Genomic DNA, 16,326 nt, shown 5'->3' with positions numbered 1-16,326 from the left:
TCATCAACAATTGAGATCGATTTCAATTAATGTTCAAGATTAAAGGTGAAGTTCAATCATAAAAGGAGATCTTTAAAATAAAGGGAGTTAACAGATTTAATTTGAGTAAAACAAGGATTTAACTGATTCAATTTGAGTAGAAAAAGGAGTTAACTCATTTAACTCATTTTTGATCAATAGTGAAGTCGAAATTTTCTTTTTTGAACTGAAGAGAGATTTTGTTTAGATATTTAATTTAATAAAATGAGATATGCTCTCATTATTACTTTTTCTATTTAATTATATAATCTTTAATTAATTAGAGACACTTTTGTTATCTAATTGAATAACTTCATTTAATTAATTAGGAATGGCTTCTCATTTAATTAAGTAACTTTGTTTAATTAATTAAAAGTAAGTACTCCATTTAATTAAATAATTTCATTTAACTATTTCAAAATTCTTTTCGAAACTAGTCAACTCATGTCGACCATTGTTAAATCTGGTCAAATTTTGGTCAAACTTGATCTTTGCGTATGTGAATATGAGCAAATGTGAGTATGAATTCCAGTAACAATTCGATGCAAATTCTCATTCAACCTTTCAAAATGAAGAGATGAGGGTCTCTTAAATAGACTTTCTTGAAATTCATCAACGGTTGAGATCGATTTCAATTAGCGGTCTGGATTAAAGGAGAAGTTCAGTCATAAAGGGAGATTTTCAAATTAAAGGGAGTTAACATATTTAATTTGAGTAAAATGAGGCATTAAATGATTCAATTTGAGTAGAAAAAAGAGTTAACTGATTTAACTCATTTTTTTATCAATAGTGAACTGGAAATTTCTCTTTTTGAACTGAAGAGAGATTTTGTTGAGATATTTAATTTAATAAAATGAGATATGCTCTCATAATTACTTTTTCTATTTAATTAAATAATCTTTAATTAATTACAGACAGTTTTCTTATTTAATTAAATAACTTCATTTAATTAATTAGGAAGGGCTTCTCATTTAATTAAATAACTTTGTTTAATTAATTAGAAGTAAGTACTTTATTTAATTAAATAATTTTATTTAATTATTCCAAAATTCTTTTCGAAATTAGTCAACTCAAGTCAGCCATGGTAAAATTTGGTTAACTTTTGGTCAAACTTGATCTTTGCGTATGTGAATATGAGCAAATGTGAGTATGAATTTCAGCAACAATTAGATACAAATTCTCATTCAACCTTTCAAAATGAAGATATGAGGGTCTCTTAAAATGACTTTCCTGAAATTCATCAACGGTTGAGATCGATTTCAATCAACGGTCAGGATTAAAGGTGAAGTTCAGTCATAAAGGGAGATTTCCATATTAAAGGGAGTTAACAGATTTAATTTGAGTAAAATAAGGAGTTAACTGATTCAATTTGAGTATAAAAAAGAGTGAACTGATTTAACTCATTTTTTATCAATAGTGAACTGAAAATTTCCCTTTTTGAACTGAAGAGAGATTTTGTTGAGATATTTAATTTAATAAAATGAGATATGCTCTCATAATTACTTTTTCTATTTAATTAAATAATCTTTAATTAATTAGAGGCACTTTTCTTATTTAACTAAATAACTTCATTTAATTAATTAGGAATGGCTTCTCATTTAATTAAATAACATTGTTTAATTAATTAGAAGTAAGTACTCCATTTAATTAAATAAAATCGTTTAATTATTTCAAAATTCTTTTCGAAACTAATCAACTCAAGTTAGCCGTGGTTAAATCTGGTAAACTTTGGGTCAAACTTGATCTTTGCATATGTGAATATGAGCAAATGTGAGTATGAATTCCAGCAACAATTCGATGCAAATTCTCATTCAACCTTTCAAAATAAAGAGATGAGGGTCTCTTAAATAGACTTTCCTAGAATTCGTCAACGGTTGAGATCGATTTCAATCAACGATCAGGATTAAAGTTGAAGTTCAATCATAAAGAGAGATTGTCAAATTAAAAAGAGTTAACAGATTTAATTTGAGTAAAATAAGCAGTTAACTGATTCAATTTGAGTAGAAAAAGAAGTTAACTAATTTAACTCATTTTTTATCAATAGTGAACTGGAAATTTCTATTTTTGTACTGAAGAGAGATTTTGTTGTGATATTTAATTTAATAAAATGAGATATGCTCTCATAATTATGTTTTCTATTTAATTAAATAATCTTTAATTAATTAGAGACACTTTTCTTATATAATTAATTAGGAATAGGTTCTCATTTAATTAAATAACTTTGTTTAATTAATTAGAAGTAAGTACTCTATTTAATTAAATAATTTCGTTTAATTATTTCAAAATTTTTTTCGAAACTAGTCAACTCAAGTTAACCATGGTTAAATCTGGTCAACTTTTGGTCAAACTTGATCTTTGCGTATGTGAATATGAGCAAATTTGAGTATGAATTCCAGCAACAATTCGATGCAAATTGTCCTTCAACCTTTCAAAATGAAGAGATGAGGTTCTCTTAAATAGACTTTCCTGAAATTCATCAACGATTGAGATTGATTTCAATCAATGGTCAGGATTAAAAGTAAAGTTTAGTCATAAAGGAAGATTTCACTATTAAAAGGAGTTAACAGATTTAATTTGAGTAAAATAAGGAGTTAACTGATTCAATTTGAGTAGAAAAAGGAGTTAACTCATTTAACTCATTTTTGATCAATAGTGAACTGGAAATTTCTCTTTTGATATGAAGAGAGATTTTGTTGAGATATTTAATTTAATAAAATGAGATATTCTCTCATAATTACTTTTTCTATTTAATTAAATAATCTTGAATTAATTAGAGATACTTTTCTTATATAATTAATTAGGAAGGGCTTCTCATTTAATTAAATAACTTTTTTTAATTAATTAAAAGTAAGTACCCCATTTAATTAGATAATTTCCTTTAATTATTTCAAATTTTTTTTGTAAACTAGTCAACTCAAGTTAATTGTGGTTAAATCTGGTCAACTTTTGGTCAAACTTGGTCTTTGCATATGTGAATATGAGCAAATGTGAGTATGAATTCTAGCAACAATTCGATGCAAATTCTCATTCAACCTTTCAAAATGAAGAGATGAGGGTCTCTTAAATAGACTTTCCTGGAATTCATCAACAGTTGAGATCGATTTCAATCAACGGTCAGGATTAAAGGTGAAGTTCACTCATAAAAGGAGATTCCCAAATTAAAGGGAGTTAACAAAATTAATTTCGGTGAAAGAAGGAGCTTACTGATTCAATTTGAGTAGAAAAAGGAGTCAATTGATTTAACTCATTTTTGATCAATAGTGAACTGAAAATTTCCCTTTTTGAACTGAAGAGAGATTTTGTTGAGATATTTAATTTAATAAAATGAGATATGCTCTCATAATTACTTTTTCTATTTAATTAAATAATTTTTAATTAATTAGAGACACTTTTCTTATTTTATTAAATAACTTCATTTAATTAATTAGGAATGGCTTCTCATTTAATTAAATAACATTGCTTAATTAATTAGAAGTATGTACTCCTCCCATTTATTATGTTTATCCATTATGTATATCCTAAGCATGTCTTCCAGAATCTGATTGACATGTTGAATTTGTCAGTCTGTCTCTGGGTGATAAGCTAAACTAAAATTCAGCTGAGTACCTAACTCTCGCTGCATGGATCTCCAAAGAGATGAAGTAAACACTGGATGTCTATTAGATATAATCCTTTTAGGAATTCTGTGTAACTTAACTACCTGCTCCATAAAAATTCTGGCAACCATTACTACATTATAGGATGATCTAACTGGAATAAAGTGGGAAACTTTAGACAAACGATCCACTACCACCATAATAGTGTCATGCCTATGAGCTGTAATAGGAAATCCAGTAATAAAATCTATAGAAATGGTGTCCCATTTCCATTCTGGAACATCATGTGGTTGCAATAGTCCTGCAGGGTGCTGATGTTCAGCCTTAACCTGCTGACATTCCAAGCATCGAGCCACAAAATCTGCTATGTCTCTCTTCATTCCAGGCCAATAATAATTTTGCTTAAGGTTAGCATGCATTTTCTTGACTCCCAGATGAGTTGAATATGGTTCTTTGTGAGCCTCGAACATAACCAGATTTCTCAAATCACCCATATCAAGAACGTACACGCTCTCTCTAAAAAGAAGTAAACCTTCAAAATTTACTGAATACCCCTCAAAATGCCCTTCCAAGATGCTTGCACTGTCGATAACTACCTTAACATCCTGAAACCAAAGATCTGTGAAAAGGTTCTGAAGAATCTTATCCCTAAGATCCATTGTTAAGATCAAAGAAGATAATTCATGTCGCCTTCTGCTAAGTGCATCAGCAGCAACGTTCTCCTTCCCTTGCACATACTTAATCCCAAAGTCATATTTGCACAAGAACTCCATCCATCTTCATTTCCTAGTGTTAATATCTAGTTGTGTGAAAAGATACTGAAGACTTCGGTGATCAGTATGCAACTCAAATCGTTGTCCCAAAAGAAAATGGCACCACTTGGTCAAAGCATGCATTATTGCTGTAAGTTCGAGATCATGAGTAGGGTAATTCACCTCATGACTCTTGAGCTTTCTGGATTCAAAAGCTATAACACGTCCTTCCTACATCAACACTACCCCTAAGCCATCCAAAGATGCATCAGTGCAAACCACAGACTCTTTAGCTGAATCAGGAACTGCCAAAATGGGTGCACTAGTCAAACAATCCTTAAGTTTCTGAAATGCTATCTCGCACTCCTTTGTCCAAACAAATTTCTTCCCTTTTCTCTGAAGAGACGTGATAGGATGTGCTATTTGGAAAATTTTGACACAAATTTGTAGTAATAGCTTGCTAAGCCCATGAAACTTTGGACCTTGGACACATTCGCAGGTGTTGGCCAATCTACAATAGCTTGAATTTCGGATGGATCTATAGAAATTCCATCCCCATAAATGATATGACCTAAGTAAAAAATCTTAGACTTAAAGAATTCACACTTCAAAGGATTGGAAAACAGTTTATTCCTACAAAGGCACTCCAAAATTTTCTCTAAATACTGATCATGCTCCTCCACAGAGCTAGAATAAACCAAAATATCATCCAGAAAAACCACTACAAACTTATCAAAGAAAGTTCTAAGCACACTATTCATAAGGCTCATAAAAACAAAAGGTGCATTAGTTAACCCAAATGGTACTACCGTGAATTTGTAGTGCCCATACCTGGTGCTTAAAAGCTGTCTTATGAATATCCGCTTCCTGGATTCTAAGTTGATGATATCCAGATTTCAAATCAATCTTCGAAAAGACTTGGGCACCCTTGACTTGATCAAACAAGTCATCAATTCTAGGCAAAGGATACCTGTTCTTAACAGTGACCTTGTTTAACTGTCTATAGTCTATACAAAGTCTTAATGAACCGTCTTTCTTCTTGACAAAGATTACCGGAGCACCCCAAGGTAAAATGCTAGGTTGAATCAAACCTTTCTCCAAAAGCTCTTCCAACTGAAATTTAAGTTCAATCAGCTCTTGAGCTGTCATTCTGTAATGAGTCTTGGAAATTGGTTCCATTCCTAGCACTAATTCGATCCAAAAATCAACTTCTCTTCTTGGGGGTATTCCCGAAATCTCTTCAACAAAAACATCCAAAAATTTCTGCAAGACTAGATGATCGAGAGAAGAATCCCTATCCATGATATCATTTAAGTCATTTACCGATATGGCAAACAAACTACAGCCTTTTTGAGCACACCTTGCCAATTGCTTGGCAGAAATTGTCCGCAAAGAGATGGGTCTCTTGATTCTAGCAATAACTCTAGCTGATCCAACATCATCTAAACAAGTGATTAACTTATCCTTGCAATCCAAAACAGCTTAATGTTGTTCTAACCAATCCATTCCCAAAACTATGTCATACGATCCTAAAGGTATAACCCTAAGGTTCACTGAAGTAGTAAAAGGTTTCATTTGAATCTTACAATCAGGAGCCACTATATTAGCATTCACCCTAGAACCTGACGCTAACTCCACTTGCCATCTATTCCTTGCCTTAACCACAGGAATTTTGCTATATGCAACTAAAGTAGAAGAAATAAAGGAATCTGTAGCTCTAGAGTCAAATAAAATAGATACTTTCATACCTTGGATATTACCCTGAGCTTCAATAATCGTGTTCTGATGTTCTACTTGCTTCTAATCCAGGGTAGCAAAAACTCGGTGCTTTCTGGCAGAATCACCAACTGTCGCTTCAAACCTAGCTGGCTTAGGTCCAACCTTCGACTTGTCCCAATTAGGGCACTGAGACTGGTAATGATCTATCTGACCACAATGATAACACTCAACAGATTTCTGAAATCCCATATTCTGACCAGAAAGGTTAGGAGATGGGTTATTACTCTGCACACTTAGAGGTGGTTGAGATGATTTAGGCTATTCTGAACCCTTGGAATTCTTACCGAATTTTCCCTTCTTGAATTTTCCACCTGAAAATCCTAATTTCGAACTGCCCTATGGAGGCTTTTGATTTCTACTGACATCCAGAGTAAGTGGATTCATGCTGGTTTTGTATGAAGCCCCATGATACCTAGACTTCATCTCAATTAGCTTTGCTTGTTTCGAAGCTTCCTGCATAGACACAGGTCTGAAAGTTCTTACTTCCTCCCCGATCTTGGGCATAAGCCCCCTAATGAAATGATGAATCATAGCTTTATCATTTTCTGCCCAACCAAAAAAACTTCTTAAGCTCGTAGAATCTATGTTCATAAGCTTCCACTGTAGAGCCAGACCACATAATCTGAAAGAACTCCTCTGCACGAGCCTGTCGCCAATATTCTGACATAAACCTCTCCTTGAATCGCTCTACAAAGAGCTCCCAAGTAACTAAAGAGATATCAATGCCCAGCTTCTCCAACTCCTGCTCCCACCACAAGGAACCAAATCCTCTCAAATGCATAACCGTCCATCTTACCTTCATGTTACTCAAGTAACGATGTAAGAAAAAGCATCGCTCAATGTTCAGTAGCCAAGCTTCTGTCACTGTACCCTATTTCGTACCGTAGAATAACGACCCTTTCATCTTGGAAAGATCCTTGAGCTGAGCTCTTTCCACTGGATCTTCCTCGACAGGAAGGTTAATACCCTGCACCAAAGGTACTCGCACATTTGTACCCCCACTAGGAATTTGGTTATTAGTCTCAATATTATTGAGACGTTCTAGTATCCGTTGAAGTACCATAGCTTGATCTGCCTAATTCTCTAGATTGTTTCCAATCCCAGCATTCTGATCAAACTGATCATCCCCAACATTTCCTTGGTGCCTAGGACCTCTACCACGGCCCCTACCTCTACCTCTGCCTCTGCCAACGAGGTTATCTGAATTAAATAATACAATATCTGAATTAAAATTTGAAATACGACTCACAACATGTGAAATATCTTATATTACATTAATGATCAAAAGACTAAAATGATAAATCCCAAAAAAAATAAGATGCTCCCAAGCTATTTGCATAATGACCTTGGTGATACTACAGCTTCTTCCTATATCTATGTTCTCAATATAATGTCTTGGTTAATTGCAACAATTTTCACAACAACAGTTATTCATTAACTGTATTCTACATCATAACTTGTGAAGAAAATTTTATACTATTACAAAGTTTTCTGTTCAGATCAAATTTTCCTTTAAAACATTTAACAAATTGTCACATCCAGAACCATTATCAAGAATTTACTAAGTTATTGTTTTCAATAATAATTAAACTAAACTATCGATCTTGACACATTTCAAAAATATAATGAGATAACTCTCAAATTGCTTATTATTATCATAAAACAAAATTTTTGTCATAAGAGATTCGAATTAACTATGTTCCCATTGTAAATCGACTATGTTTCATGAGGAAATTTCATACATTTCATTACCTTGAATTGTTATGCAAGTTAACATGACAGTTTTATCATTGCTATGGTTTCACGCAAACCATTTGACAAAATGTCTCTGCCCTTAACAGCAGACACGCACACATAAATAGATTTTAAAGTCTGAGGCCATGCCTCTCAAAAATTTGTTATAAATTACCATGCAAACTGGAGCTATAGATTCTCAGGAGCTCATACTAATGAAAGTATAAATTTGCTCACTATTACACAACAGCCAACATGCCAAATGCCGCAACCTTATGTTTCTCCCAAAACTCAACTTGGTGAGAAACATATGTTTGGGCATAGCTTTGTAAACATAAGCAAAACAACTTCCAAACATAACCCTCCTCAAATTCCACATACAAAGGTGAGTACATGCAAAACTTTATAAAGCACGAAATGAACATACTCATCTTTGCATGTAAATTTTCACAATATACAAATATGATATTCCTTTACATTTTGCAAATGAAAGTTACATGGAATTCACAGATAGAGTGAAAGAGTAGGGTAAGAAATTGTTCCTCAAACCGACTTGATGCCAAAACCTGAAAAACTAAATCCAACACCGGTGAGCAAAACTCCACGATGTCGACTCAAACCATTCACAAAAGACTTCACAATAGAGTGAAACTGAAACTCCATAAACCACAATAGCCAAAGTCTAAGAAATAACTCCATCAAATTAAACTAGATATGCACGTTAACCCTCCAACCAATTCCCATAAGAATGTCGATATCTCAGCACAAAACCACAGATGTAAATCAATCAAAGCAATGTGGCTCAAAAAAATGGCCTGAATCAGTAAAACCTGACTCATATCAATGTATGGCCGACTGCAACTTCAGTGCCATAAATTTGGTAGTCCAAGTCCACCGCCATGAAAATGGCTCAGACAATAACAATGTTACCCTCCTTCATAGCAACCGATACCCATTTATGGTTATTTCATTGCTATTTGCATATGAGGTGATTTAATTTTTATTTTTTTAAAAACAAAACAAATACAAATGTATGCCAAGCTCCACTAAGGTATTAAACCTTAGTCATGAGACAACATACACACACACGCACACACACACACACACACACACACACACACACACACACACACACACACACACATATAAATGCAACCATGGTTCCCTCAATTTCTAATCCAATAAGAGGCAAGACACGAAATCATCTTGAGGGTTAACACGATCTAAACATTAAATCCCTGTAGTTACATGAATGAAAGTACAATGAAGGATTCTGATTAAATACAACATATAATCATTAATGAATTTTTGCAACATTAAGTCAACATACAACATGAAATAGAATGTAGTAAAAAAAGAGTCAAAAACATAATCGATAATCTATCAATTAGAAACCAATAATATGCCACATTCAATATATATAAAATCCTAAATCATATTTATTGCTAAAACATAGTTTATCACCGAAAACACGTTCAGCATCAGTCTCATTATTCAACAACAGTATTATAACCAAGTTCTATAGAAATTCAATCATAACATCAAAAAGAAATCCTAAAGAGCAGAAAAAGCCAGAGTAGTGGTCAGGCATGACAATTTTTGATCAATAGTGAACTGGAAATTTCCCTTTTTGAACTGAAGAGAGATTTTGTTGAGATATTTAATATAATAAAATGAGATATGCTCTCATAATTACTTTTTCTATTTAATTAAATAATATTTAATTAATTAGAGACACTTTTTTTATTTAATTAAATAACTTAATTTAATTAATTATGAATGGCTTCTCATTTAATTAAATAACTTTGTTTAATTAATTAGAAGTAAGTACTCCATTTAATTAAATAATTTCGTTTAATTATTTCAATATTCTTTTCGAAACTAATCAACTAAAGTCAACCGTGGTTAAATCTGGTCAACTTTTCGTCAAACTTGATCTTTGCATATGTGAATATGAGCAAATGTGAGTATGAATTCCAGCAACAATTCGATGCAAATTCTCATTCAACCTTTCAAAATGAAGAGATGAGGGTCTCTTAAATAAACTTTCCTGGAATTCATCAACAGTCGAGATCGATTTCAATCAATGGTCAGGATTAAAGGTGAAGTTCAGTCATAAAGGGAGATTTCCAAATTAAAGGGAGTTAACAAATTTAATTTGAGTAAAATAAGGAGTTAACTGATTCAATTTGAGTAGAAAAAGGAGTCAACTCATTTAACTCATTTTTTATCAATAGTGAACTGGAAATTTCCCTTTTTGAACTGAAGAGAGATTTTGTTGAGATATTTAATTTAATAAAATGAGATATGCTCTCATAATTACTTCTTCTATTTACTTAAATAATCTTTAATTAATTAGAGACACTTTTCTTATTTCATTAAATAACTTCATTTAATTAATTAGGAATGGCTTCTCATTTAATTAAATAACTTTGTTTAATTAATCAGAAGTAATTACTCCATCTAATTAAATAATTTCATTTAATTATTTCAAAATTCTTTCCGAAACTAGTCAACTCAAGTCAACTGTGGTTAAATCTGGTCAAATTTTGGTAAAACTTGATTTTGCGTATGTGAATATGAGCAAATGTGAGTATGAATTCCAGCAACAATTCGATGCAATTTCTCATTCAACCTTTCAAAATGAAGAGATGAGAGTCTCTTACATAGACTTTCCTGGAACTCATCAACGGTTGAGATCGATTTCAATCAACGGTCAGGATTAAAGGTGAAGTTCAGTCATAAAGGGAGATTTCCAAATTAAAGGGAGTTAACAGATTTAATTTGAGTAAAACAAGGAGTTAACTGATTCAATTTGAGTAGAAAAAGAAGTTAACTGATTTAACTCATTTTTTATCAATAACGAACTGGAAATTACTCTTTTTGAACTGAAGAGAGATTTTGTTGAGATATTTAATTTAATAAAATGAGATATGCTCTCATAATTACTTTTTCTATTTAATTAAAAAATCTTTAATTAATTAGAGACACTTTTCTTATTTAATTAAATAACTTCATTTAATTAATTAGGAATGGCTTCTTATTTAATTAAATAACTTTGTTTAATTAATTAGAAGTAACTACTCCATTTAATTAAATAATTTCATTTAATTATTTCAAAATTCTTTTGAAAACTAGTCAACTCAAGTCAACCATGGTTAAATCTGGTCAACTTTTGGTCAAACTTGATCTTTGCATATGTGAATACGAGCAAATGTGAGTATGAATTCTACCAACAATTCGATGCAAATTCTCATTCAACCTTTCAAAATGAAGAGATGAGCGTCTCTTAACTATTTTCCTAGAATTCATCAACGGTTGAGATCGATTCCAATCAACAGTCAGGATTAAAGGTGAAGTTCAGTCATAAAGGGAGATTTCCAAATTAAAGGGAGTTAAAAGATTTAATTTGAGTAAAATAAGGAGTTAACTGATTCAATTTGAGTAGAAAAAGGAGTCAACTGATTTAAGTCATTTTTTATCAATAGTTAACTAGAAATTTCCATGTTTGAACTGAAGAGAGATTTCGTTGAGATATTTAATTTAATAAATTGAGATATGCTCTCATAATTACATTTTCTATTTAATTAAATAATCTTTAATTAATTAGAGTCACTTTTCTTATTTAATTAACTAACTTCATTTAATTAATTAGGAATGGCTTCTCATTTAATTAAATAACTTTGTTTAATTAATTAGAAGTACTCCATTTAATTAAATAATTTCGTTTAATTATTTCAAAATTCTTTTCGAAACTAGTCAAGTCAAGTCAACCGTGGTTAAATCTGGTCAACTTTTCGTCAAACTTGATCTTTGCGTATGTGAATATAAGCAAATGTGATTATGAATTCTGACAACAATTCGATGCAAATTGTCATTCAAACTTTCAAAATGAAGAGATGAGGGTCTCTTAAATAGACTTTCCTAGAATTCATCAACGATTGAGATTGATTTCAATCAACGGTCAGGATTAAAGGTGAAGTTCAGTCATAAAAGGAGATTTCCAAATTAAAGGGAGTTAACAGATTTAATTTGAGTAAAATAAGGAGTTGACTGATTCAATTTGAGTAAAAAAAGGAGCTAACAGATTTAACTCATTTTTTATCAATAGTGAACTAGAAATTTCCCTTTTTGAATTGAATAGGGATTTTTTTGAGATATTTAATTTAATAAAATGAGATATGCTCTCATAATTACTTTTTCTATTTAATTAAATAATCTTTAATTAATTAGAGACACTTATCTTATTTAATTTAATAACTTCATTTAATTAATTAGGAATGGCTTCTCATTTAATTAAATAACTTTGTTTAATTAATTAAAAGTAACTACTCCATTTAATTAAATAATTTCATTTAACTGTTTCAAAAAAAATTTTGAAACTAGTCAACTCAAGTCAACCGTGGTAAAATCTGGTCAACTTTTGGTCAAACTTGATCTTTGCGTATGTGAATATGAGCAAATGTGAGTATGAATTCCAGCAACAATTCGATGCAAATTCTCATTCAACCTTTCAAAATGAAGAGATGAGGGTCTCTTAAATAGACTTTCCTGGAATTGATCAACAATTGAGATCGATTTCAATCAACGGTCAGGATTAAAGGTGAAGTTCAGTCATAAGGGGAGATTACCAAATTAAAGGGAGTTAACAGATTTAATTTGATGAAAATAAAGAGTTAACTGATTCAATTTGAGTATAAAAAGGAGTTAACTAATTTAATTCATTTTTTATCAATAGTGAACTGGAAATTTCCCTTTTTGAATTGAAGAGAGATTTTGTTGAGATATTTAATTTAATAAAATGAGATATGCTCTGATAATTAATTTTTTATTTAATCAAATAATCTTTAATTAATTAGAGGCACTTTTCTTATTTAAATAAATAACTTCATTTAATTAATTAGGAATGGCTTCTCATTTAATTAAATAACTTTGTTAAATGAATTAGAAGTAAGTACTCCATTTAATTAAATAATTTTATTTAATTATTTCAAAATTCTTTTCGAAACTAGTCAACTCAAGTCAATCGTGGTTAAATCTGGTCAACTTTTGGTCAAACTTGATCTTTGCGTATGTGAATATGAGCAAATGTGAGTATGAATTCCAGCAAAAATTCCATGCAAATTCTCATTCAACCTTTCAAAATGAAGACATGAGGGTCTCTTAAATAGACTTTCCTGAAATTCATCAATGGTTGAGATCGATTTCAATCAACGGTCAGGATTAAAGGTGAAGTTTAGTCATAAAGGGAGATTTTCAAATTAAAGGGAGTTAACAGATTTAATTTGAGTAAAATAAGGAGTTAACTGATTCAATTTGAGTAGAAAAAGGTGTTAACTGATTTAAATCATTTTTTATCAATAGTGAACTAGAATTTTCCCTTTTTGAACTGAAGAGAGATTTTGTTGAGATATTTAATTAAATAAAATGCGATATGCTCTCATAATTACTTTTTCTATTTAATTAAATAATCTTTAATTAATTAGAGACACTTTTCTTATTTGATTAAATAACTTCATTTAATTAATTAGGAATGGTTTCTCATTTAATTAAATAACTTTGTTTAATTAATTAGAAGTCAGTACTCCATTTAATTAAATAATTTTATTTAATTATTTTAAAATTCTTTTCGAAACTAGTCAACTCAAGTCAACCGTGGTTAAATTTGGTCAACTTTTGGTCAAACTTGATCTTCATGTATGTGAATATGAGCAAATGTGAGTATGAATTCCAGCAACAATTCGATACAAATTCTCATTCAACCTTTCAAAATGAAGAGATGAAGGTCCCTTAAATAGACTTTCCTAGGTTTCATCAACGATTGAGATCAATTTCAATCAACGGTCGGGATTAACGGTGAAGTTTAGTCCTAACGAGAGATTTCCAAATTAAAGGGAGTTAACAGATTTAATTTGAGTAAAATAAAGAGTTAACTGATTCAATTTGAGTAGAAAAAGGAGTTAACTAATTTAACTCATTTTTTATCAATATTAAACTGAAAATTTCTCTTTTTGAACTGAAGAGCGATTTTGTTGAGATAATTAATTTAATAAAATGAGATATGTTCTCATAATTACTTTTTCTATTTAATTAAATAATCTTTAATTAATTAGAGACACTTTTCTTATTTAATTAAATAACTTGATTTAATTAGTTAGGAATGGCTTCTCATTTCCTTAAATAACTTTTTTTAATTAATTAGAAGTAAGTACTCCATTTAATTAAATAATTTCGCTTAATTATTTCAAAATTCTTTTCAAAACTAGTCAACTCAAGTCAACTGTTGTTAAATCTGGTCAACTTTTGGTCAAACTTGATCTTTGCGTATGTGAATATGAGCAAATGTAAGTATGAATTTCAGTGACAATTCGATGCAAATTCTCATTCAACCTTTCAAAATGAAGAGATGAGGGTCTCTTAAATAGACTTTACTAGAATTCATCAACGATTGAGATTGCTTTCAATCAACGGTCAAGATTAAAGGTGAAGTTCAGTCATAAAGGGAGATTTTCAGATTAAAGGGAGTTAACAGATTTAATTTGAGTAAAATAAACAGTTATCTGATTCAATTTGAGTAGAAAAAGGAGTTAACTGATTTAACTCATTTTTTATCAATAGTGAACTAGAAATTTCCCTTTTTGAACTAAACAGAGATTTTGTTGAGATATTTAATTTAATAAAATGAGATATGCTCTCATAATTACTTTTATTATATATTAAATAATCTTTAATTAATTAGAGACACTTTTCTTATTTAATTAAATAACTTCATTTAACTAGTTAGGAAAGGCTTCTCATTTAATTAAATAACTTTGATTAATTAATTAGAAGTAAGTACTCCATTTAATTAAATAAGTTTTGTTTAATTATTTCAAAATTCTTTTCGAAACTAGTCAACTCAAGTCAATCGTGGTTAAATCCGGTGAACTTTTGGTCAAACTTAATCTTTGTCTATGTGAATATGAGAAAATGTGAGTATGAATTCTAGCAACAATTCGATGCAAATTCTCATTCAACCTTTCAAAATGAAGAGATGAGGGTCTCTCAAAATAGACTTTCTTAGAATTCATCAACGGTTGAGATCAATTTCAATCAACGGTAAGGACTAATGGTGAAGTTCAGACATAAAGGGAAATTTCCAAATTAAAGGGTGTTAACAAATTTAATTTGAGTAAAATAAGGAGTTAACTGATTGAATTTGAGTAGAAAAAGGAGTTAACTCATTTAACTCATTTTTTATCAATAGTGAACTGAAAATTTCCCTTTTTGAACTAAAGAGTGATTTTGTTGAGATATTTAATTTAATAAAATAAGATATTCTCTCATAATTACTTTTTCTATTTAATTAAATAATCTTTAATTAATTAGAGACACTTTTCTTATTTAATTAAATAACTTCATTTAATTAGATAGTAATGGCTTCTCATTTAATTAAATAACTTTGTTTAATTAATTAGAAGTAAGTACTCTATTTAATTAAATAATTTTTGTTAATTATTTCAAAATTCTTTTTAAAACTAGTCAACTCAAGTCAACCGTAGTTAAATCTGGTCAACTTTTTGTCAAACTTGATCTTTGCGTATGTGAATATGAGCTAATGTGAGTATGAATTCTAGCAAAAATTTGATGCAAATTGTCATTCAACCTTTCAAAATGAAGAGATGAGGGTCTCTTAAATAGACTTTCCTAGAATTCATCAACGATTGAGATCGATTTCAATCAACGGTCAAGATTAAAGGTGAAGTTCAGTCATAAAGGGAGATTTCCAAATTAAAGGGAGTTAACAGATTTAATTTGAGTAAAATAAGGAGTTAACTAATTCAATTTGAGTAGAAAAAAGAGTTAACTCATTTAACTCATCTTTGATCAATATTGAACTCAAAATTTCTCTTTTTGAACTAAAGAGATGTAATGCCCCGCCAAGGGTTCCAAAGAATTAACTTAGAACTTTACTAAGTTTAGTACCATTTTTTTTTTGAAAATAAATACCATATATATAACTCATGCACAATAACGGAAGCAATAGCATTGTCCATCATAACATACATAATAGATTACATTCTTTAAGATCCCTTAACGTTGAATTACATACATGAATCCATCTAGTAGAACATCCACATGAAATAATAATGATAAGTCCAATGTTTATACATTACATTTCAAATACTCAATCATCCACTATTCATGTCACATGGTATGACAACCTCAAAAAATATACATACATAGAATAAGGTACAGCATCCTATTCTAATCCATGATACATCAAAGTGGAGATAATCACATGATACAAAAACATATACATCCATCATAAAGATCAAACATAATAAACTAAGTGCACGGTTCCTCCCAACCGTCAATAGCATCATTAGTCCATCATGGATCCTAGCCATCCCTCTGTGCGTAACATTCCTAATCACCGAAGAGATCATCGGTATTACATAATAGGA

The sequence above is a fragment of the Cupressus sempervirens genome, chromosome 5 (assembly GCF_028749045.1).
Source record: "Cupressus sempervirens isolate cs-2001-9-10 chromosome 5, ASM2874904v1, whole genome shotgun sequence".
Taxonomy (NCBI): domain Eukaryota; kingdom Viridiplantae; phylum Streptophyta; class Pinopsida; order Cupressales; family Cupressaceae; genus Cupressus; species Cupressus sempervirens.
The sequence above is the reverse complement of the archived record's forward strand: the minus strand, read 5'-3'. Positions refer to the sequence as shown.